Genomic DNA, 23,533 nt, shown 5'->3' with positions numbered 1-23,533 from the left:
TATCCATGTCGCTGTATAATATGGGCTAGCAGAACAAGCCGTGAAATACAAGCAGCCAATGTTTTAGGAGATTCTTTATGAAATAGCAGAGTTAAAACTGACACAATTACTCTACTCATTGCTAAGCTGACATAAATCTCTTCCATGCTGCAGTCTGGACACGCCACGTTTAGTCATCCTAGGTTATGTAGATTTTTATTTTTCATCAGAAAACAGATAAACAAGCTCCGAGACATACTAAAAACACAGGCATTTATCCTATTTATTCTCTCACTTTTATTAAAGGACAAAAAAAGATCTTAACGGTAAACATAAAAATGTGTCCTGTTCCATGTTCCATCGCAGACACATGAATCCGGGCAGCACATCATGACTCACTGGCCCATATATTTTGCACTTTTTATGTATCAGTTGTAAATTCTCACTTTACAGATAAGACATCTCTTACCCTTCTGGGAATTTTATTACATACTCCTATTTCTCACAATAAAAACTCAATGCATTTTGATGTAAAGAAATATTGTCATATACAGTTGAAACCAGAGTTTACATACACTATATAAAAAGACAGATATGCATGTTTTTCTCAATATCTTACATGAAATCAGAATAAACCTTTCCCGTTTCAGGTCAATTAGGATTACCATAATTATTATTTGCCAAAAGCCAGAATAATGAGAGAGAGAGAAATCTTTAAGGCATTTTTATTACTTACTGCAAAGTCAAATGTGTTCATTCATTTCATTAGTATTTGGTACCATTGCCCTTAAACTGGATGACTTGGGTCAAACCTTTGAGATATCCTTCCACAAGCTTCTCACAATAGTGGGTTTGAATTTGGATCCATTGCTCCTGAGAAAACTGTGTAACTGATCCAGGTTTGTAGGTCGCCTTGCTCGCACCTGCCTTTTCAGCTTTGCCCATACATTTTCAATAGGATTGAGATCAGGGCTTTGTGATGGCCACTCCAAAACATTGACTTTGTTATCCTTAAGCCACTTTGTTATCATTTTGGCAGTATGCTGAGGGTCATTGTCCATTGTTGAGACCCATTTCTGCCCAAGCTTTAACTTCCTGACTGATGTCTTGAGATGTTGCTTTAGTATTGTCACATAATCTTTTCTCATGATGTTATGTATTTTGTGAAGTGCACCAGTCGCTCCTGCAGCAAAACAACCCCACTACATGATTCTGCCACCCCCGTGTTTCACAGTTGGGATGCTGTTTTTAGGCTTCAAAGCTCTCCCTTTTTCCTCCAAACATAATGATGGTCATTATGCCCGAAAAATTCAATTTTAGTTTCAACAGACCACAGGACATGTCTCTATAAATTAAGGTTTTTGTTCCTGTGTTCATTTGCAAACATTAACCTGGCTTTTTTATGTTTTTTTTTTTGAGTAATGGCTTCTTCCTGGCAGAGTGGCCTTTCAGCCCATATTGATACAGTACTCGTTTTACTGTGGATATTGACACGATCTTACACAATCTTACTAGCTTGCTCCATCATCTTCACAAGATCTTTTGTTTTTGTCCTTGGGTTGATATGCACATGTCGAACGAAAGCATGTTTATCTCTGGGACAAAGAACCCATCTCCTTCCTGAGCGGTATGATGGCTGGACATTCTCATGTCCCATCTGCAATTGTTTGTACAGATGAACAAGGCAACTTCTGGTATCTTGAAATTGTACCGAAGTATGAGCCAGAGTTGTGCAAGTCTACAATTTTCTTCCTGATATCTTGGCTAATTTTTTTGACTTTTCAATGATGCTACACAAGGAAGCAGTGCATTTTAGGTGTGTATTAAAATACCAAAAGAAAAAAGGAATGTAGTCAGCTTACCGGTCTTAGACAAAATCCCCAGACCTGCCAACGCCCAGCATGGTTCGGGGTGAGCATCCACAGCAAATGAAGACAAAAAGAGAAATGATCCAGTTTCAACTATGAAGTCTTACTCATGATCAGATCATGAGTAAGACTTCATAGTTGAAACGCATTGATCCTCCTCACTGGTGTGCCAGGTGTTTGCTATGTAAAGATTTTTCTTTTTGAAGAACTATTTATCACTTTAGTTGTCTAATAGAGTCTCACAAAGTCTGAACTGCCTCCACCTCCAGCTGGATCATTTCTCTTTTTGTCTGTATTAAAATACATCCATATGTGTGTCTGTAATTAACTCAGATGTTGCCAAAAAACTATCAGAAGCTTCCAAACACTTGACATCATCATATGGGCAGTTCAGAATTGTTTAAAGGCATAGTAATCTTAGTGTGTGTAAACTTTTGATTTTGCAGTAAGTAATACAAATGCCTTAAAACATTCTTTCTCTCTCATTATTCTAGAATTTGACAAATATTAACAATGATAATCCTAATTGACCTAAAAAATGAAAGGTTTATTCTGATTTCATGTCAGATATTGAGAAAAACATGCATATGTATCTTTTTATATAATGTATGTAAACTTCTAGTTTCATCTGTACCTACTAGAATCTTTCCAACAATGTCTGCTTCCATTGCCAGGTGCCTTCATATCCACTCTGCAGGCAGTACTGTTGCTGGAGGCAAAATAGCTGAGACTTGTGTTGTGGCACCCAGCCAAGTACAAATGGGTGTTTGTGCTGTCCAGAAGCTTAGCAGATGTAATTAGTTCCATGCTATGACCAATGGGACAATACCACACCCTATTTAAACTCCTATATTAAAGCTTGAAGATCCTAGCTATTGTGCTTGGATTACTACTTCTACTCTGATGCAATTCTTCTGCTGTGTAATTCTGATCTTTACATAACTTGTTACTCTAACTACGTCTGACTCATTGATTATCCATGTATTTAACACTGCCAATTCTTAATTTGCTTATTTTGACCTCCTGGTATCTGACCTCGGCTACTCATCTGACTCAGTTTTTCCTCTCTTATCCTGTCTTTGGTTCTTTCTCTTCGGTTATTTATCCTGCCAGTTCTACTATCCTTGCTTCAGGCTCACTCCACCAGACAACAGCTACTCTGTACATAAAATCCAAAGAGCCTATCTGTATGTCCAGATCTCTGCATAGGGGATAAAGGGTCAAAGCCGGGTTTTCTACGTGGCCTGCTAGATGGAGTGGCTAGTGCCCAGTGTGTCCAAAATAGCTTTCTGAGCTGACAACTTTTGACAGACTTAACACACATGTGTGTATATATATATATATATACATATATATATACAGTACAGACCAAAAGTTTGGACACACCTTCTCATTTAAAGATTTTTCTGTATTTTCATGACTATGAAAATTCTAAATTTGCACTGAAGGCATCAAAACTATGAATTAACACATGTGGAATTATATACTTAACAAAAAAGTGTGAAACAACTGAAATTATGTCTTATATTCTAGGTTCTTCAAAGTAGCCACCTTTTGCTTTGATGACTGCTTTGCACACTCTTGGCATTCTCTTGATGAGCTTCAAGAGGTAGTCACTGGGAATGGTCTGCCAACAATCTTGAAGGAGTTCCCAGAGATGCTTATCTCTTGTTGGGCCTTTTGCCTTCACTCTGCGGTCCAGCTCACCCCAAACCATCTTGATTGGGTTCAGGTCTGGTGACTGTGTAGGCCAGGTCATGTGGCGTAGCACCCCATCACTCTCCTTCTGGGTCAAATAACCCTTACACAGCCTGGAGGTGTGTTTGGGGTCATTGTCCTGTTGATAAATAAATGATGGTCCAGTCTAAACGCAAACCGGATGGAATAGCATGCCGCTGCAAGATGCTGTGGTAGCCATGCTGGTTCAGCATGCCTTCAATTTTGAATAAATCCCTAACAGTGTCACCAGCAAAGCACCCCCACACCATCACACCTCCTCCTCCATGCTTCACGGTGGGAACCAGGCATGTAGAGTTCATCAGTTCACCTTTTCTGCGTCGCACAAAGACACGGTAATTGGAACCAAAGATCTCAAATTTAGACTTATCAGACCAAAGCACAGATTTCCACTGGTCTAATGTCCACTCCTTGTGTTCTTTCGCCCAAACAAGTCTCTTCTGCTTGTTGCCTGTCCTTAGCAGTAGTTTCCTAGCAGCTATTTTACCATGAAGACCTGCTGCACAAAGTCTCCTCTTAACAGTTGTAGAGATGTGTCTGCTGCTAGAATTCTGTGTGGCATTGACCTGGTCTCTAATCTGAGCTGCTGTTAACCTGCAATTTCTGAGGCAGGTGACTCGGATAAACTTATCCTCAGAAGCAGAGGTGACTCTTGGTCTTCCTTTCCTGGGGTGGTCCTCATGTGAGCCAGTTTCTTTGTAGCACTTGATGGTTTTTGCAACTGCACTTGGGGACACTTTCAAAGTTTTCCCAATTTTTTGGACTGACTGCCTTCCATTTCTTAAAGTAATGATTTCCACTCCTTTTTCTTTACTTAGCTCCTTTTTTCTTGCCATAATACAAATTCTAACAGTCTATTCAGTAGGACTATCAGCGGTGTATCCACCAGACTTCTGCACAACACAACTGATGGTCCCAACCCCATTTATACAGCAAGAAATCCCACTTATTAAACCTGACAGAGCACACCTGTGAAGTGAAAACCATTCCCGGTGACTACCTCTTGAAGCTCATCAAGAAAATGTCGAGTGTGCAAAGCAGTCATCAAAGCAAAAGGTAGCTACTTTGAAGAACCTAGAATGCAAGACATAATCTCAGTTGTTTCACACTTTTTTGTTAAGTATATAATTCCACATGTGTTAATTCACAGTTTTGATGCTTTCAGTGTGAATGTATAATTTTCATAGTCATGAAAATACAGTAAAATCTTTAACCCCTTCCCGACCCATGACGCCACGTAGGCGTCATGAAAACCCGTGCCAATCCGACCCATGACGCCTATGTGGCGTCATGGAATGATCGCGTCCCTGCAGATCGGGTGAAAGGGTTAACTCCTATTTTACCCGATCTGCAGGGAGAGGGGGAGTGGTACTTCAGCCCAGGGGGGGTGGCTTCACCCCCCCGTGGCTACGATCGCTCTGATTGGCTGTTGAAAGTGAAACTGCCAATCAGAGCGATTTGTAATATTTCACCTAAAAAACTGGTGAAATATTACAATCCAGCCATGGCCGATGCTGCAATATCATCGGCCATGGCTGGAAACACTAATGTGACCCCCCCCCACCCCACCGATCGCCCCCCCAGTGCTCCGTTATAGGGTCCGGTCCCCTCCGTCCGCCTGCCGGCTCCCCCGTCCTGCTGTCCGCTCCCCCGTCTTCCTGCCCGCTCCCCCCCTGCTCCTATGTCACCCCCCCGTGCTCCGACGCCCCCCTCGTGCCCCGATCTCCCCCCCCTTATACTTACCGAGGCTCCCGGTCCCCGTCCGCCTCCATCGTGGGCGCCGCCATCTTCCAAAATGGTGGGCGCATGCTCAGTGCGCCCGCCGGCCGGCAGATTCATAGAGGTACATTTTGATCGCTGTGGTAGGTTCTATCACAGCGATCAAAATAAAAAAATAATAAATAACCCCCCCCCCTTTATCACCCCCATAGGTAGGGACAATAATAAAATAAAGAAAATATTTTTTTTTCTTTTTCCACTAGGGTTAGGGTTAGAACTAGGGTTAGAACTAGGGTTAGGGGTAGGGTTAGGGTTACGGGTAGGGTTAGGGTTAGGGGTAGGGTTATGGCATGTGCACACAGAGCGGATCGGCCGCGGATCCGCAGCGGATCGGCCGCGGATCCGCAGCGGATCGGCCGCGGATCCGCAGCGGATCGGCCGCGGATCGGCAGCGGATCCGCAGCGGATCGGCCGCGGATCGGCAGCGGATCCGCAGCGGATCGGCAGCGGATCCGCAACGGATCGGCCACGGATCCGCAGCGGATCGGCCGCGGATCGGCAGCGGATCCGCAGCGGATCGGCAGCGGATCCGCAGCGGATCGGCCGCGGATCGGCAGCGGATCCGCAGCGGATCGGCAGCGGATCCGCAGCGGATCGGCAGCGGATCCGCAGCGGATCGGCAGCGGATCCGCAGCGGATCGGCCGCGGATTGGCAGCGGATCCGCAGCAGATCGGCCGCGGATCGGCAGCGGATCCGCAGCGGATCGGCAGCGGATCCGCAGCGGATCGGCAGCGGATTGGCCGCGGATCCGCAGCGGATTGGCCGCGGATCGGCAGCGGATTGGCCGCTGCGAATTCGAAGCAGTTTTCCATCAGGTTTACAGTACCATGTACACCTAAGGAAAACCAAATCCGCTGTGCCCATGGTGCGGAAAATTCCGTGCAGAAATGCTGCGTTGTATTTTCCGCAGCATGTCAATTCTTTGTGCGTATTCCGCAGCGTTTTACACCTGTTCCTCAAAAGGAATCCGCAGGTGAAATCTGCACAAAAAAACACTGGAAATCTGCTGTAAATCCGCAGGTAAAACGCAGTGCCTTTTACCTGCAGATTTTTCAAAAATCGTGCGGAAAAATCTCACACGAATCCGCAACGTGGGCACATAGCCTTAGGGTTAGGGTTGGAATTAGAGTTAGGGTTGGAATTAGGGCTAGGGTTTGAAATAGGGTTAAGATTAGGCTTGTGGTTAGGGTTACGGATAGGGTTAGGGGTGTGTTGGGGTTACAGTTGTGGTTAGGGTTGGGATTAGGGTTACGGTTGGGATTAGGGTTAGGATTAGGGTTGGAATTAGGGTTACGGGTGTGTTGCGGTTAGGGTTGTGGTTAGGGGTGTGTTGGGGTTAAGGTTGTGATTAGGGTTATGGCTACAGTTGGGATTAGGATTAGGGGTGTGTTGGGGTTAGTGTTGAAGTTAGAATCGAGGGGTTTCCACTGTTTAGGCACATCAGGGGTCTCCAAACGCAACATGGCGCCACCATTGATTCCAGCCAATCTTGCGTTCAAAAAGTCAAATGGTGCTCCCGCCCTTCCAAGCCCCGACGTGCGCCCAAACAGTGGTTTACCCCCACATTTGGGGTACCAGCGTACTCAGGACAAACTGGGCAACAACTGTTGGGGTCTAATTTATCCTGTTACCCTTGCAAAAATAAAAAATTACTTGCTAAAACATAATTTTTGAGGAAAGAACAATTATTTTTTATTTTCACGGCTCTGTGTTATAAACTTCTGTGAAGCACTTGGGGGTTGAAAGTGCTCACCACACATCTAGATAAGTTCCTTCGGGGGTCTAGTTTCCAAAATGGGGTCACTTGTGGGGTGTTTCTACTGTTTAGGCACATCAGGGGCTCTGCAAATGCAATGTGACGCCCGCAGACCATTCCATCAAAGTCTGCATTTCAAATGTCACTACTTCCCTTCCGAGCCCTGACGTGTGCCCAAACAGTGGTTTACCCCCACATATGGGGTATCAGCGTACTCACAACAAACTGGGCAACAAATATTGGGGTCCAAATTCTCCTGTTACCCTTGTGAAAATAAAAAATTGCTTGCTAAAACATCTTTTTTGAGGAAAGAAAAATATTTTTTTATTTTCACGGCTCTGCGTTGTAAACTTCTGTGAAGCACTTGGGGGTTGAACGTGCTCACCACACATCTAGATAAGTTCCTTGGGGGGTCTAGTTTCCAAAATGGGGTCACTTGTGGGGGGTTTCTACTGTTTAGGCATATCAGGGGCTCTGCAAACGTAACATGATGCCCGCAGACCATTCCATCAAAGTCTGCATTCCAAAACGTCACTACTTCCCTTCCGAGCCCCGGCATGTGCCCAAACAGTGGTTTACCCCCACATATGGGGTATCCGCGTACTCAGGAGAAACTGGACAACAACTTTTGCGGTCCAATTTCTCCTGTTACTCTTGCAAAAATAAAAAATTCTGGGCTAAAAAAATATTTTTGAGGAAAGGAAACACATTTATTATTTTCACGGCTCTGCGTTATAAACTTCTGTGAAGCACTTGGGGGTTCAAAGTGCTCACTACACATCTAGATAAGTTCCCTTGGGGGTCTAGTTTCCAAAATGGAGTCAATTGTGGGGAGTTCCTACTGTTTAGGCACATCAGGGGCTCTGCAAACGCAACCTGACGCCCGCAGAGCATTCCATCAAAGTCTGCATTTCAAAACGTCACTACTTCCCCTCCGAACCCCGACGTGTGCCAAAACAGTGGTTTACCCCCACATATGGGGTATCAGCGTACTCAGGAGAAACTGGACAACAACTTTTGGGGTCCAATTTCTCCTGTTACCCTTGGGAAAATAAAAAATTGTGGGCTAAAAAATCATTTTTGAGAAAAGAAAAATTATTTTTTATTTTCATGGCTCTGCGTTATAAACTTCTGTGAAGCACTTGGGGGTTCAAAGTGCTCACCACACATCTAGATTAGTTCCTTGGGAGGTCTAGTTTCCAAAATGGGGTCACTAGTGCGGGAGCTCCAATGTTTAGGCACACAGGGGCTCTCCAAACACGACATGGTGTCCGCTAATGATTGGAGCTAATTTTCCATTCAAAAAGCCAAATGGCGTGCCTTCCCTTCCGAGCCCTGCCGTGTGCCCAAACAGTGGTTTACCCCCACATATGGGGTATCATCGTACTCAGAACAAACTGGACAACAAAATTTGGGGTCCAATTTCTCCTATTACTCTTGGGAAAATAAAAAATTCTGGGCTAAAAATCATTTTTGAGGAAAGAAAAATTATTTTTTTATTTTCACGGCTCTGCGTTATAAACTTCTGTGAAGCACCTGGGGGTTATAAGTGCTCACTATGCATCTAGATAAGTTTCTTGGGGGGTCTAGTTTCCAAAATGGGGTCACTTGTAGGGGAGCTCCAATGTTTAGGCACACAGGGGCTCTCCAAACGCGACATGGTGTCCGCTAACGATTGGAGCTAATTTTCCATTCAAAAAGTCAAATGGCACGCCTCCCCTTCCGAGCCTTGCCGTGCACCCAAACAGTGGTTTACCCCCACATATGAGGTATCGGCATACTCAGGAGAAATTGCCCAACAAATTTTAGGATCCATTTTATCCTGTTGCCCATGTGAAAATGAAAGAATTGAGGCTAAAAGAAATTTTGTGTGAAAAAAAAAATACTTTTTCATTTTTGCGGATCAATTTGTGAAGCACCTGGGGGTTTAAAGTGCTCACTATGCCTCTGGATGAGTTCCTTGGGGGGTCTAGTTTCCAAAATGGGGTCACTTGTGGAGGAGCTCCAATGTTTAGGCACACAGGGGCTTTCCAAACGCGACATGGTGTCCGCTAACGATGGAGATAATTTTCCATTCAAAAAGTCAAATGGCGCTCCTTCCCTTCCGAGCCTTACCATGTGCCCAAACAGTGGTTTACCCCCACATGTGAGGTATTGGTGTACTCAGGAGAAATTGCCCAACAAAATTTAGGATCCATTTTATCCTGTTGCCCATGTGAAAATGAAAAAATTGAGGCTAAAATAATTTTTTTGTGAAAAAAAAGTACTTTTTCATTTTTACGGATCAATTTGTGAAGCACCTGGGGGTTTAAAGTGCTCACTATGCTTCTAGATAAGTTCCTTGGGGGGTCTAGTTTCCAAAATGTGGTCATTTGTGGGGGAGCTCCAATGTTTAGGCACACGGGGGCTCTCCAAACGCGACATGGTGTCCGCTAAAGATTGGAGCCAATTTTTCATTCAAAAAGTCAAATGGCGCTCCTTCCCTTCCGAGCCCTGCCGTGCGCCCAAACAGTGGTTTACCCCCACATATGAGGTATCAGCGTACTCAGGACAAATTGGACAACAACGTCCCTGGTCCAGTTTCTCCTTTTACCCTTGGGAAAATAAAAAAATTGTTGCTAAAAGATCATTTTTGTGACTAAAAAGTTAAATGTTCATTTTTTACTTCCATGTTGCTTCTGCTGCTGTGAAACACCTGAAGGGTTAATAAACTTCTTGAATGTGGTTTTGAGCACCTTGAGGGGTGCAGTTTTTAGAATGGTGTCACTTTTGGGTATTTTCAGCCATATAGAACCCTCAAAATGACTTCAAATGTGAGGTGGTCCCTAAAAAAAATGGTTTTGTAAATTTTGTTGTAAAAATGAGAAATCACTGGTCAAATTTTAACCCTTATAACTTCCTAGCAAAAAAAAAAATTGTTTCCAAAATTGTGCTGATGTAAAGTAGACATGTGGGAAACGTTATTTATTAACTATTTTGTGTCACATAACTCTCTGGTTTAACAGAATAAAAATTCAAAATGTGAAAATTGCAAAATTTTCACATTTTTTGCCAAATTTCCGTTTTTTTCACAAATAAACTCAAAAATTATCAACCTAAATTTACCACTAACATGAAGCCCAATATGTCACGAAAAAACAATCTCAGAATCGCTAGGATCCGTTGAAGCGTTCCTGAGTTATTACCTCATAAAGGGACACTGGTCAGAATTGCAAAAAACGGCAAGGTCATTAAGGCCAAAATAGGCTGGGTCATGAAGGGGTTAAATGAGAAGGTGTGTCCAAACTTTTGGTCTGTACTGTATATATATATATAGATAGATAGATAGATAGATAGATAGATAGATAGATTTTTTTAATGTAAACAATGAATATATATATATATATATGTGTGTGTGTGTGTGTGTGTGTGTGTGTGTGTGTGTGTGTGTGTGTGTGTGTATGTGTATAATCTTGTACCAAAAAACAGCAACCATGAGTTCTTCTAAGCAGCTACTTAGCATTCTGAAAATGAAAGTGGCAAAGGCTCATGAAGCAGGAGAAGGCTATAAGAAGATAGCAAAGCATTTTCAAGTTTCCCTTTCCTTAGTTCAAAATGGAAATGGCAGTCAACTGGAACAGTGAAGGTAAGATAAGGTCTGGAAGACCAAGCAAAATTTCAGTGAAAGATTTTCGTAGGATTGCTAGAGAGGCAAATTGGAACCCCCCGCTTGACTGCATCAGACCTTCAGAAAGATTTAACATGGCCTTCATGGAAGAGTGATCAGAAGATGACCTCTTCTGCTTCAGCATCAGAAGTATGAAAATAAGCATTTAAATAAGCCTGATGCATTTTGGAAATAAGTCCTGTAGACCGATGAGGTTAAAATAGAACTCTTTGTCCACAATGATCAAAGATATGTATGGAGAAAGCAGGGCACAAAATTTCAGGAAAAGAGCATCTCGCCAGCTAATCAGAATGGCACAATCATGCTTTGTGGTTGTGTTGCAGCCAATGGCATGGGGAGCATGTCACAGGTAGAGGGAAGAGTGGATTTATTGAAATTTCAACAAATTCTTGATGCAAACATAACACCATCTGTAAAAAAGCTGAAGCTTAAAAGAGGATGAGCTCAACAGATGGATAATGATCCTAAACACGTGAAATTCCACAGCAGACTACCTCAAAAGGCGCAGTCTGAAGGTTTTACAATGGCCCTCAGTGTCCCATGATCTTAACAGCATTGAAAATATGTGGCTACACGTCAAAAGACCAGTGCATGCAAGACAATCCAGGAATCTCACAAAACTGGAAGAATTTTCCATGGATGAATGGATGAAAATCCCTCAAACTAGAATTGAAAGATTATTGGCTGGCTACAAAAATCATTTACTAGCTGTGTTAATTTCAGAAGGTGGTGCAACTAGGTACTAACTATGCAGGGGGCATTTTTCATCTGCCCATTTTCCTTTTTGTAATTCTTAAAATGTAAAAAATGAAAAAAATCTTACTATATACTTACCTTGTAATGTCTTCACATCCTGTTCCGTCCAGATGTGTCCGGATCCCAGAATTCCAAGCGACGGAAGTTCATCGACCGCCGTATAGGGACACCCAAGTGATGGGTGTCTCAATATGGAAACTGCTGGTAGTATGGGCCTCTTGCGTGGTACCACCAGCGGAACACCGTCGCACCACACACACACACACTGTATGCGCCATACGCACCACACACACACATACACTGTATACACCGTACGCAGCCTCTTGCGCGGTACCACCAGCAGAACACCATCACGAACACGCCACACTTGGGGTCAGCAGAATGATTCACTAACCGCCGCCATCTTTGTACAGGAGTAGTGCATGCGCAGTTGTAATGTGACCACCGCTTTCTGTCTGCACAAAGATGGCGGCGGTCTAATTTACTGCACCTGAGTAAACTCCGCGCAGGCGCAATTAATCATTTGGCTGATCCCGGTGGCTGATGCGCAACGTGTCTACAGGCAGAGGAAGTCAGTCACATTAAAGGGGTTTTCCCACGAACGAAAGTTCATTTTAAAAATTGTCTGTGTCTGACCGTGTACGGAGCATACCACATCTCCTTGGCAGGGGAGGAAGCAAAAGACAATACTGACATTACAGCAGGGGATCACTGAGGATTCATTTTGTCAGGCAAAAAATTTCACTGACTGTTCTTAAACAATATTTTACCTCACAAAAGGTATCCTCTGCAATCTCCTGCTGTACACAGTCAGACACAGACAATTTTTAAAATGAACTTTCGTTCATGGGAAAACCCCTTTAAGAAGACAGTGGATGGGGGGAGAAAGAAAGCGCACAGGGGTGGAGAAATGGTGGCCATGTTCACCACCCATCTTGAAAAGTTTCCCCCCTCCCATATACTAATGTGCCACAAACAGGAAGTTGATATCACCAACCATTCCCATTTTATTTAGGTGTATCCTTATACATGGCCCATGCTGTAGGAGAGTCCTGGCAAATTTGGAACCATAGTGCCCCTGTTCAATATGACTACACATATAACAAAGCTGAAACCTAATCAAAAGCATACTCCGCAAATACAGAGTCGAAGGAATATTACAATGGCTGCATAAATACCAGACGTGGCCACCTTAAAAAATGTCTAAATATATTTCAGCCTGTCCTAGCATTCATTGATGTACAAAACACATAGGACATTAAAAAAATGTCACTGCATGAATCAGAAATAAATGGCATACCTGCTGTTTTATAGCTCTGGAGTACTGTATGCTGCTCTTTTGCTACAATGATTGTTCAGCATAATGGAACTTGGTAAAGTGACAGATCATAAGCAATGTACTCTTGGGCTCATTCCAGCTGAGCTCTTACTCTATAGGTGAAGAAACTAATGTGGATCATCCCAGCTGGTTTATAAAATGACAATGAAAGACTGAAGCTGCCCATGTCAGACTGATAATGAAATAGTAATAGTTAGTTAAAAGGTGTAGAAAGCTTTCCGTAATTTTAGCAGTGATATTATGGTCATGGACATTTGATTCAGGCAGTTACATACAACAGATATAGAACTACACATCTTTGAATAGCATCCATCAAATGAATGAAATGCGGACATTACTGCAGTGGTCTGACCTTACACTTTTGAGAATGTGATTTTGAGGATAAGTTATTATTATTATTTATTAATATAGCACCATTGATTCCATGGTGCTGTACATGAGAAGGGGTTACATATAAATTATAAATATTGCTTACAGTAAGCAAACTTACAATAATAGACTGATTCAGAGGGGCGAGGACCTGCCCTTGCGGGCTTACATTTTAGAGGATGGTGGGGATGGAGACAATAGGTTGAGGGTTGCAGGAGCTCCGGTGTTGGTGAGGCGGTAGCTTCGGTAGTGGTGAGGAGGCAGCGGGGTCAGTGCAGGCTGCAGATTTTCCTGAAGAGGTGGGTTTTCAGGTTCTGTCTGAAGGATCCTAATGTGGTTGATAGTCGGATGTGTTGGGGCAAAGAATTCCAGAGGATGGGAATATGCGGGAGAAGTCTTGGAGGCGGTTGGGTGAGGAGCGAATAAGTGTGGAGGAGAGAAGGAGGTCTTGGGAGGACCAGAGATTACATGAGGGAAGATATCGGGAGATTAGTTCAGAGATATATGGAGGAGACAAGTTATGGATGGCTTTGTAGGTCAGCATTAGTAATTTGAACTGGATACGCTGAGGGAATGGGAGCCAGTGAAGAGATTTGCAGAGGGGCAAGCGGAGGAGTAGCGAGGAGAGAGATGAATTAGTCGGGCAGCAGAGTTAAGGATGGACTGGAGAGGTGCAAGGGTGTTAGCCGGGAGGCCACAGAAAAGGATTTTGCAGTAGTCAAGGCGGGAGATGATGAGGGCATGCACAAGCATTTTAGTAGATTGACGGTTGAGGAAAAGATGGATTCTGGAGATATTTTTGAGCTGGAGGCGACAGGAGGTGGAAAGAGCTTGTATGTGCGGTTTGAAGGACAAGGCAGAGTCGAGGGTTACTCCGAGGCAGCGGACTTCCGGTACGGGGAATGCGTGATGTCCTTTAATGTGATAGGTCAGGAAAGGAAGATCTATGAGATGGAGGAAAGACTCACACAACTTTGTTGCAGAAATTGCAGCAAATGAGACATTTATTTCAATTGGACAAAATAAAGCATACCCAGTTGTCAATTTATTCATATACTTAGTCTCTTTTCAGGCTGCATTTTCAGTTTTTATTAAATGCATATGTCAGAAAATAATGGATTTGTACAGATTATAGGTAACTTAGAATGTGGAAAAAGATCTGAGATTATTATTTTTGGAATTATTTATTTTATATGACAAAAGCCTGACATTTTACCAAGAGTATGTAGTCTTTTTATGTTCACTGTACATGTTTTTTTTAAAAAAAACATGTCACTGTATATTCTTCTTAACTACATTATAGAGTAACAAGAAGAAGGCCTGATATAGAAGCTAAAAAGAAGCTAAATAGGCTTATGTCGGGAAAAAGGTGGTCTATGGATGAATTTAATAAATGCGCCAGGTGCTTCTCAATAGCATACAGTAAGCACATACATTGCCATCATAGTATGACAAGACCCTTAGGGTATGTGCACATATTAACCCCTTCATGACCCAGCCGATTATGACCTTAATGACCTGGCCATATTTTGCAATTCTGATCAGTGTCCCTTTATGAGGTAATAACTCAGGAATGCTTCAACGAATCCTAGCGTTTCTGAGAATGTTTTTTCGTGACATATTGAGCTTCATGTTAGTAGTAAATTTAGGTCGATAATTTTTGCGTTTATTTGTGAAAAAATCAGAAATTTGGCTAAAATTTTTTAAATTTTGCAATTTTCAAATTTTGAATTTTTATTCTGTTAAACCAGAGAGCTATGTTACACAAAATATTAATAAATAACATTACCCACATGTCTACTTTACATCAGCACAACTTTGGAACCCAAATTTTTTTTTGCTAGGAAGTTATAAGGGTTAAAATTTGACCAGTGATTTCTCATTTTTACAACAAAATTTACAAAACCATTTTTTTAGGGACCACCTCACATTTGAAGTTAGTTTGAGGGGTCTATATGGCTGAAAATACTCAAAAGTGACACCATTCTAAAAATTTCACCCCTCAAGGTGATCAAAACCACATTCAAGAAGTTTATTAACCCTTCAGGTGCTTCACAGCAGCAGAAGCAACATGGAAGGAAAATGAAAATTTTACTTTTTAGTCACAAAAATGATCTTTTAGCAACAATTTTTTTATTTTCTCAAGGGTAAAAGGAGAAAGTGGACCCCAAAAGTTATTGTACAATTTGTCTTGATGATACCCCATATGTGGGGAGGAACCACTGTTTGGGCGCACGACAGGGCTCGGAAGGGAAGAAGCGCCATTTGACTTTTTGAATGAAAAATTGGCTCCAATCTTTAGTGGACAACATGTCACGTTTGGAGAGCCCCTGTGTGCCTAAATATTGGAGGTCCCCCACAATTGACCCCATTTTGGAAACTATACCCCCCAAGGAACTTATGTAGATGCATAGTGAGCACTTTGAACCTACAGGGGCTTCACAAATTGATCCGTAAAAATGAAAAAGTACTTTTTTTTCACAAAAAAATTGTTTTAGCCTCAATATTTTCATTTTAACATTGGCAACAGGATAAAATGAATCCTAAATTGTGTTGGGCAATTTCTCATGAGTACACCGATACCTCACATGTGGGGGTAAACCACTGTTTGGGCACTCGGCAAGGCTCGGAAGGGTAGGACCGCCATTTGACTTTTGAATGAAAAATTAGCTCCAATCGTTAGCAGATACCATGTCGCGTTTTTAGAGCCCCTGTGTTAGGGGTTGAGTTCCCGCCTCTGCACAGAGGGAATCTCGGGCTATCTCCGCTGCGGTCTCCCATTCTTCTCCTGCCGCAGTGGAGCCTGCTCAGCGGAGACGTTGGTCCCAGCGTCTCGCTCAGGCTGACTCTGTGCAAAGAGTTGCTGCTGCCTTTCCTGCTTCTGCCATTGATGCCAGTGTTGGGCAGCGGCGAGCAGTCGCTTCTGGGACTGAGTCCTGCTTTCCTCGTTCTGAGCATGCCCAGAGTAAGATCTCTCAGTGGAGATCAAGGGTCACATGTTCAGATACTGCTGTCAATTCTATTGGTCCTTCTAGGAAGGTCCTGTAGGTGCGCAGGCTCTGTAGCTGTGGACGTCACCGCTGTTGCTGTTCAGGCTGCAAGTGTAGCTGCAGCCAGTCTGTCCGCTGCCACCCCTGCTCCAACTATACCCCGTCTCCCGCTTCCAGACAAGTTTGCTATTGATAGTAAACTGTGTTGGGGATTCGTGAGCCAGTGCTCTATACACCTCGAGCTCCTGGCTACACGTTTTCCTACGGAACGGGCGAAAGTGGCATTCATTATTTCTCTTTTGTCGGGCAGGGCGTTGGAGTGGGCAACGCCGCTTTGGGAGCGTGATGATCGTGTGGTACAGAGTGCTCCTCTCTTCTTGGACGCTCTGAGGCAGGTCTTTTTGGGACCATGTGTTACCCACGATACCGCGCTCCAATTGTTGGCAATTACTCAGGGTTCGTCCATGGTCAGCCAGTTTGCCATCCAATACCGGACTCTAGCCTCTGAGCTAGAATGGCCAGATAAAGTTCTTATTCCGGTGTTCTGGAAAGGACTGGCAGATCATGTAAAGGACGCCTTAGCCACCAGGGAGATTCCTGCCACACTGGAGGAGCTCATTTCCATTTATACCCGCATTGTTCTCCATTTTAACGAGCGGAGGTTGGAGTGGACCCAGTGTAGGCAGAGGTTTCGGCTGGCTCCCACCTTTGCCAAACCTCTAGAGTCTCCTGTTCAGGCATCCAACTCCCATGAGGCCATGGAGGTTTCTCGAGCGGGACCTAGGTCTCAGTCCGCTCGAGTACCCGTGGTGTGTAAAAATTGCCAATAACTGGGACATTACGCAAATCAATGTCCACGGCGGTCAGGGAAATGATCGCGTCTAGTGACCAAAGGAGGGGGTTCACTAGACTCAGCGGCATTTTCCTCCAAGTTGTCCTTTAAAGGGACAATCCTCTTGGGCTCATCCACTCATACAGTTGAGCTTTGTGGGGATTCAGGAGCAGAGGGGAATTTCATGTCCTCTGCTTTTGCTTTGCGCCACACAACACCTCTGGTAATGCTACCAAAACCAGTAACTGTTAGAGTGGTGAATGGGTCAACACTTCCATTACAGATCACACATCAGACTGTCCCTTTCACCTTAGCCATGTCCCCATCCCACCAGGAGATTATTTCCCTTCTTGTCCTTCCCGAGGGAATGGATGAGATTCTGTTGGGAGTACCCTGGCTCCGTTTCCACTCCCCACATATTGAGTGGACCTCTGGGAGGATATTGGGTTGGAGTGATGCTTGTAAGGGCAGATGTGTGAAAGAGTGCATTCAGGTTTCCACCACTGATATACCCGCAGATCTCTCTTCTCTTCCTAAATGCTATTGGTCCTATGCTGACGTCTTCTCCAAAAAGGCTGTGGAGACCCTTCCACCTCACCGCCCCTATGACTGCCCTATAAATCTCTTGCCTGGAGCAGAATCTCCTGGGGATGTGTCTATCCTCTCTCTCTCCCGGAAATGGAGGCTATGTCCCAATATATCCAGGAGAATTTGGCAAGAGGGTTCATTAGGAAGTCAGTGTCACCAGCAGGGGCGGGGTTCTTCTTTGTGCCGAAGAAGAATGGAGAGTTATGTCCTTGCATAGATTACAAGGGTCTTAATGCCATCACCATTAAAAATAAGTACCCGCTGCCCCTGATTTCTGAGCTTTTTGATAGGCTTCGGGGAGCGAGGGCATTTACCAAATTAGATCTGCGGGGTGCTTATAACCTGATTCGCATCTGTGAGGGGGATGAATGGAAGACGGCGTTTAACACCAGAGATGGGCACTATGAGTATCTGGTGATGTCCTTCGGGCTCTGTAATTCTCCAACCGTCTTTCAAGACTTTGTCAACGACATCTTCCGGGATATGCTCTCCACCTCGGTCGTAGTCTATCTGGATGATATTCTCATCTTCTCTCCAGATATTGACTCCCACCGGAGAGATGTTGGCAGAGTCCTTGACCTCTTACGGACAAATTCTCTTTATGCAAAGTTGGAGAAGTGTATGTTTGAGCAGGAGTCTTTACCTTTCCTGGGCTATATCATCTCAGCCCAGGGATTGGCTATGGATCCTGCCAAACTACAGGCTGTGATGGACTGGCAGGAACCCCATTCTCTTAAAGTGGTGCAGCGCTTTATAGGGTTCATTAATTATTATAGCCAGTTCATTCCCCATTTCTCAACCTTGGTAGCTCCCTTGGTAGCCCTCACCAAGAAGGGAGCAAATCCCAAATTGTGGTCTGAAGAGGTCTCCAGGGCCTTTTCTGCTATTAAGTATCATTTTGCTTGCGCTCCCATCCTACATCGTCCCGATGTTGATAAGCCGTTCATAATGGAGGTGGATGCCTCTTCTGTTGGTGCAGGAGCAGTCCTCTTTAAAAAGGATGCTCAAGGTCGGAAGCATCCGTGCTTCTTCTTTTCCAAGACCTTCACACCTGCGGAGATGAATTATTCCATCGGGGACAGGGAGTTCCTGGCGATGAAGTTGGCTTTCTCTGAGTGGAGACATCTCTTGGAGGGGGCTCGTTTTCCCTTTCAAGTCTTCACGGACCACAAAAACTTGTTATATTTACAAATAGCCCAGCGGCTAAATTCTCGCCAGGCCAGATGGTCCTTGTTCTTCTCCTGGTTCCACTTCACCCCCCATTATCTCGCTGGGGAGAAGAATATTCATGCTGATGCCCTCTCTCACTCTGTTGTGTCATCTGAGGAGGAGGAAGGAGAGCCTCGGCTTATTGTCCCTTTGGAGAGCCTGAGAACCGTAGCTCCGGTTTCACTAGAGCCTGTGCCTCCGGGCAAGACTTTTGTGCCCATTAATTTGCGACTGGAGGTTCTCTCTTGGGCTCATTCGTTCAAGGTGGGTGGACACTTTGGGACAAAGAGGACATCTGAACTGCTGGTGAGGATGTACTGGTGGCCACATATGGTTCAAGATGTCAGAGATTATATTCAGGCGTGTGTCTCCTGCGCCAAAAATAAGTCTCCTTGAGAACGGCCAGCTGGGTTACTCTATTCCTTGCCGGTGGCAGACAGGCCTTGGGAGATGGTTGGGATGGACTTTGTAGTGGGTTTGCCCAAGTCTTGCGGCTGTACCATCATTTGGGTCATCACTGATCATTTCTCAAAAATGGTGCATTTGGTGCCGCTAGCATGGTTACCTTCTGCACGGGCCTTGGCAGCATTGTTCATAAAACACGTCTTCCGCCTACACGGTATGCCGGACAAAATTGTCAGTGACCGGGGTCCCCAGTTTGCGTCTTGGTTCTGGAGGGAGCTTTGTCGTCTTCTCAGCATTGAGTTAAATCTCTCCTCCGCATATCATCCCGAGACAAATGAGTGGGTAGAAAGAGCCAACCAGACCTTGGTCACATATTTGTGACATTTTGTCTGTCAGGCAGGATGACTGGGCCTCCTTGCTATCGTGGGCAGAGTTTGCGCTGAACAATGCCGTAGCCGACTCCACTGGACAAACCCCATTCCTCCTCAATTATGGTCAGCATCCGCGGGTACCTGTGCCTATGCCCGTGTCTTCCGCCGATTCCAGGGTGGCAGACTGGGCTGTGGAGGCACAGGATATTTGGGACCGCACTTAGGATGCCGTTCGGGCTTCCAAGGAGAGAATGAGGTCCTCCGCCGATGCACATCTGCGCCCCGCTCCGACCTTTGCTCCTGGCAACTTGGTGTGGCTCTCCGCCCATAACATCAGGCTGCAAGTTGAGTCCACTAAGTTTGCACCTCGCTGCTTGGGTCCTTTCAAGGTCCTCGAGCAGGTTAACCCTGTGGTCTATCGTTTAGCCCTTCCGCCACGCCTGAGTATCACCGACACCTTTCATGTGTCCCTCTTGGAACCCGTACACATGTCCCGGTTTTCCGAGTCATCTGCCGGGACATTGGGTTAGTCTACGGATGATTACGAGGTAAACGCTATTTTGGGGTACAAGGTGGTACGTGGCAAAAAATTTTATTTGGTGGAGTGGAAGGGTTATGGTCCTGAGAACAGGTCCTGGGAGCCTGCTGAGCACATTCGGGCTCCGCAGCTCATTGCTGCGTTCGAACGTAACGAGGTCCAAGGAGGGGGGCCCTAGTAGGGGGGGTAATGTTAGGGGTCGAGTTCCCACCTCTGCACAGGGGGAATCTCGGGCCATCTCCGCTGTGGTCTCCCATTCTTCTCCTGCCGCGGTGGAGCCTGCTCAGCGGAGACGTCGGTCCCAGCGTCTCGCTCAGGCTGACTCTGTGCAAAGAGTTGCTGCTGCCTTTCCTGCTTTTGCCATTGAGGCCAGTGTTGGGCAGCGGCGAGCAGTCGCTTCTGGGACGAAGTCCTGCTTTCCTCGTTCTGAGCATGCCCAGAGTAAGATCTCTCAGTGGAGATCGAGGGTCACATGTTCAGATACTGCTGTCAATTCTATTGGTCCTTCTAGGAAGGTCCTGTAGGTGCGCAGGCTCTGTAGCAGCCTCTCATTGGTCCTTCTGGGAAGGTCCTGTACGTGCTGCAACTATTTAAGGCTTGTATGGTTGCACGGCCATGCGCTAGTGTCTTTTCAAGTTATGTGCTTTGCGCCAGTGTGGTCCTGTGGTTGTATGTGTTCAGGGACCCGGCTGAAATAAGCCCCTAGAATGCTGGCACCTCCGGCAAGGAGATTGTGTTTGAATGTATTCAGGGACCTGGCTGAAATAAGCCCCTAGAATGCTGGCACCTCCGGCGAGGAGTTTTGTATGCATGCATGACCACTGACTGCTCTCATTTGGGTAGTTAGCCTGTGCCTCTGTGAAAGTCTAACAGGGCACAGAGCTTTGCTTTCTCGGCTGCTCTGTGAAGCTAACAGAGCTGGTTCATACCGCCATATAGTGCCGTCGTTTCCTAGCAGCAGGTTCTCCTGCACGGTGGACCCCGGACTGCAAACGCATCTGTTTCAATAAAACATTTATATTTACTCGGTGCGTTCCACTAGCCCTAACACCCTGTGTGCCTAAGCATTGGAGCTCCCCCACAGTTGACCCCATTTTGGAAACTAGACCTCCCAAGGAACTAATCTAGATGTGCGATGAGCACTTTCAACCCCCAAGTGCTTCACAGAAGTTTATAACGCAGAGCCGTGCAAATAAAAAATCATTTTTCTTTCCTGAAAAATTATTTTTTAGCCCACAATTTTTTATTTTCACAAGAGTAACAGGAGAAATTGGACACCAGAGGTTGTTGTCCAGTTTCTCCTGAGTACGCTGACACCCTATATGTGAGGGGGAACCATTGTTTGGGCACACATCAGGGCTCGGAAGGGAAGTAGTGACGTTTTGGAATGCAGACTTTGATTGAATGGTCTGCGGGCATCACGTTGCATTTGCAAAACCCCTGATGTGCCTAAACAGCAGAAACCCCCCACAAGTGACCCCATTTTGGAAACTAAACCCCCCAAGGAACTTATCTAGATGTGTGGTGAGAACTTTGAACCCCCAAGTGTTTCACAGAAGTTTATAACGCAGAGCCGTGCAAATAAAAAATCATTTTTCTTTCCTCAAAAATTATGTTTGGGCGCACGTCAACCTCGGAAGGGAGGGAGCACCATTTGACTTTTTGAACGCAAGATTGGCTGGAATCAATGGTTGCGCCATGTCGCATTTGGAGACCCCTGATGTGCCTAAACAGTGGAAACCCCTCAATTCTAACTCGAACACTAACCCAACACACCCATACCCTAATCCCAACTCTAGCCATAACCCTAATCACAACCCTAACTGCAGCACACCCCTAACCACAACTCTAACCCGAACACACCCCTAACCCTAATCCCAACCCTAACCATAACCCTAACCCTAACCACAAGCCTAACCCTAACCCCAACACACCCCTAACCCTAATCTTAACCCTATTTCCAACCCTAACCCTAATTCAACCTAAACTCTAATTCCAACCTTAGCCTTAGGGTTACGTGCCCACGTTGCGGATTCGTGTGAGGATTTTTCTGCACAGTTTTTGAAAAATCTGCAGGTAAAATGCACTGCGTATTACCTACCGACTTACTGCGGATTTCCAGTGTTTTTTGTGCGGATTTCACCTGCGGTTTCCTTTTGAGGAACTGGTGTAAAACGCTGCGGAATCCGCACAAAGAATTGACATGCTGCGGATAATACAGCGCAGCGTTTCTGCACGGTATTTTCTGCACCATGGGCACAGCGGATTTGGTTTTCCATAGGTTCACATTGTACTATAAACATGATGGAAAACTGCTGCGGCCAATCCGCTGCGGATCCACAGCCAAATCTGCACCATGTGCACATAGCCTTAATCTAAATTTAACCCTAACCCTAATTGCAACCCTAATTCTAATTGCAACACTAAACCTAGTTCTAACCCTAGTTCTAACCCTAACCCTAGTTCTAACCCTAATTCTAACCCTAGTTTTAACCCTAACCCTAGTTCTAACCCTAGCCCTAACTCTAACCCTAGTTCTGACCCTAACCCTAGTTGTAACCCTAATTCTAACCCTAGTTGTAACCCTAACCCTAGTTGTAACACTAACCCTAGTTTTAACCCTAATTCTAACCCTAGTTCTAACCCTAACCCTAGTTCTAACCCTAATTCTAACCCTAATTCTAACCCTAACCCTAGTTCTAACCCTAGCCCTAGTGGAAAAATAAAAGTAAATATATTTTCTTTATTTTATTATTGTCCCTACCTATTGGCGTGTTAAGGGGGGTTTATTTATTATTATTTTTTTTATCGCTGTGATAGGTTCTATCACAGCGATCAAAATGTACCCGCCATGCACCCTCCATTTTGGAAGATGGCTGCGCCCATGGAGAAGACAGACACCGGGAGGGACACCGGAGCTCGGTAAGTATGGGGGGGTGGGATTGGAGCACGGGGGGTGAGATCGGACTGCAGGGGGAGCGGACAGGGGGAAGGAGGACAGCAGAGGACAGGACAGGGCGGTGGATCGGTGGCGGCAGTGGGGGCAGATCGCAGTCTCCAGCCATGGCCAATAATATTGCCGCATCGGCCATGGCTGGATTGTAATTTTTCACCAAATTTCATTGGTGAAATATTACGATTGCTCTGATTGAAAGTGAAAGTGAAACTTCGCTTTCAACAGCCAATCAGAGCGATCATAGCCACGGGGGGGGGGGGGGGGGCAAAGCCACCCCCCTGGGCTCAAGTACCACTCCCCCTGTCCCTGCAGGTCAGGTGAAATTACAGTTAACCCTTTCACCCGACCTGCAGTAGCGCAATCCGACCATGACGCATATGCTACATCACAGTT

General features: G+C 45.1%; 1 protein-coding gene across 1 annotated transcript in view; it reads left to right on the top strand.

Annotated features, from left to right (window-relative positions):
• The window catches only part of SLCO3A1 (solute carrier organic anion transporter family member 3A1), a 656,353-nt gene that overhangs the window by 524,171 nt on the left and 108,649 nt on the right, over window positions 1-23,533 (top strand). The gene's annotated exons all lie outside the window — the stretch shown is intronic.

Source organism: Ranitomeya variabilis, chromosome 5, assembly GCF_051348905.1.
Source record: "Ranitomeya variabilis isolate aRanVar5 chromosome 5, aRanVar5.hap1, whole genome shotgun sequence".
In the NCBI taxonomy this organism is placed as follows: domain Eukaryota; kingdom Metazoa; phylum Chordata; class Amphibia; order Anura; family Dendrobatidae; genus Ranitomeya; species Ranitomeya variabilis.
Note: the sequence above shows the minus strand (reverse complement) of the source record. Positions and strands in the feature narration are given on the sequence as shown.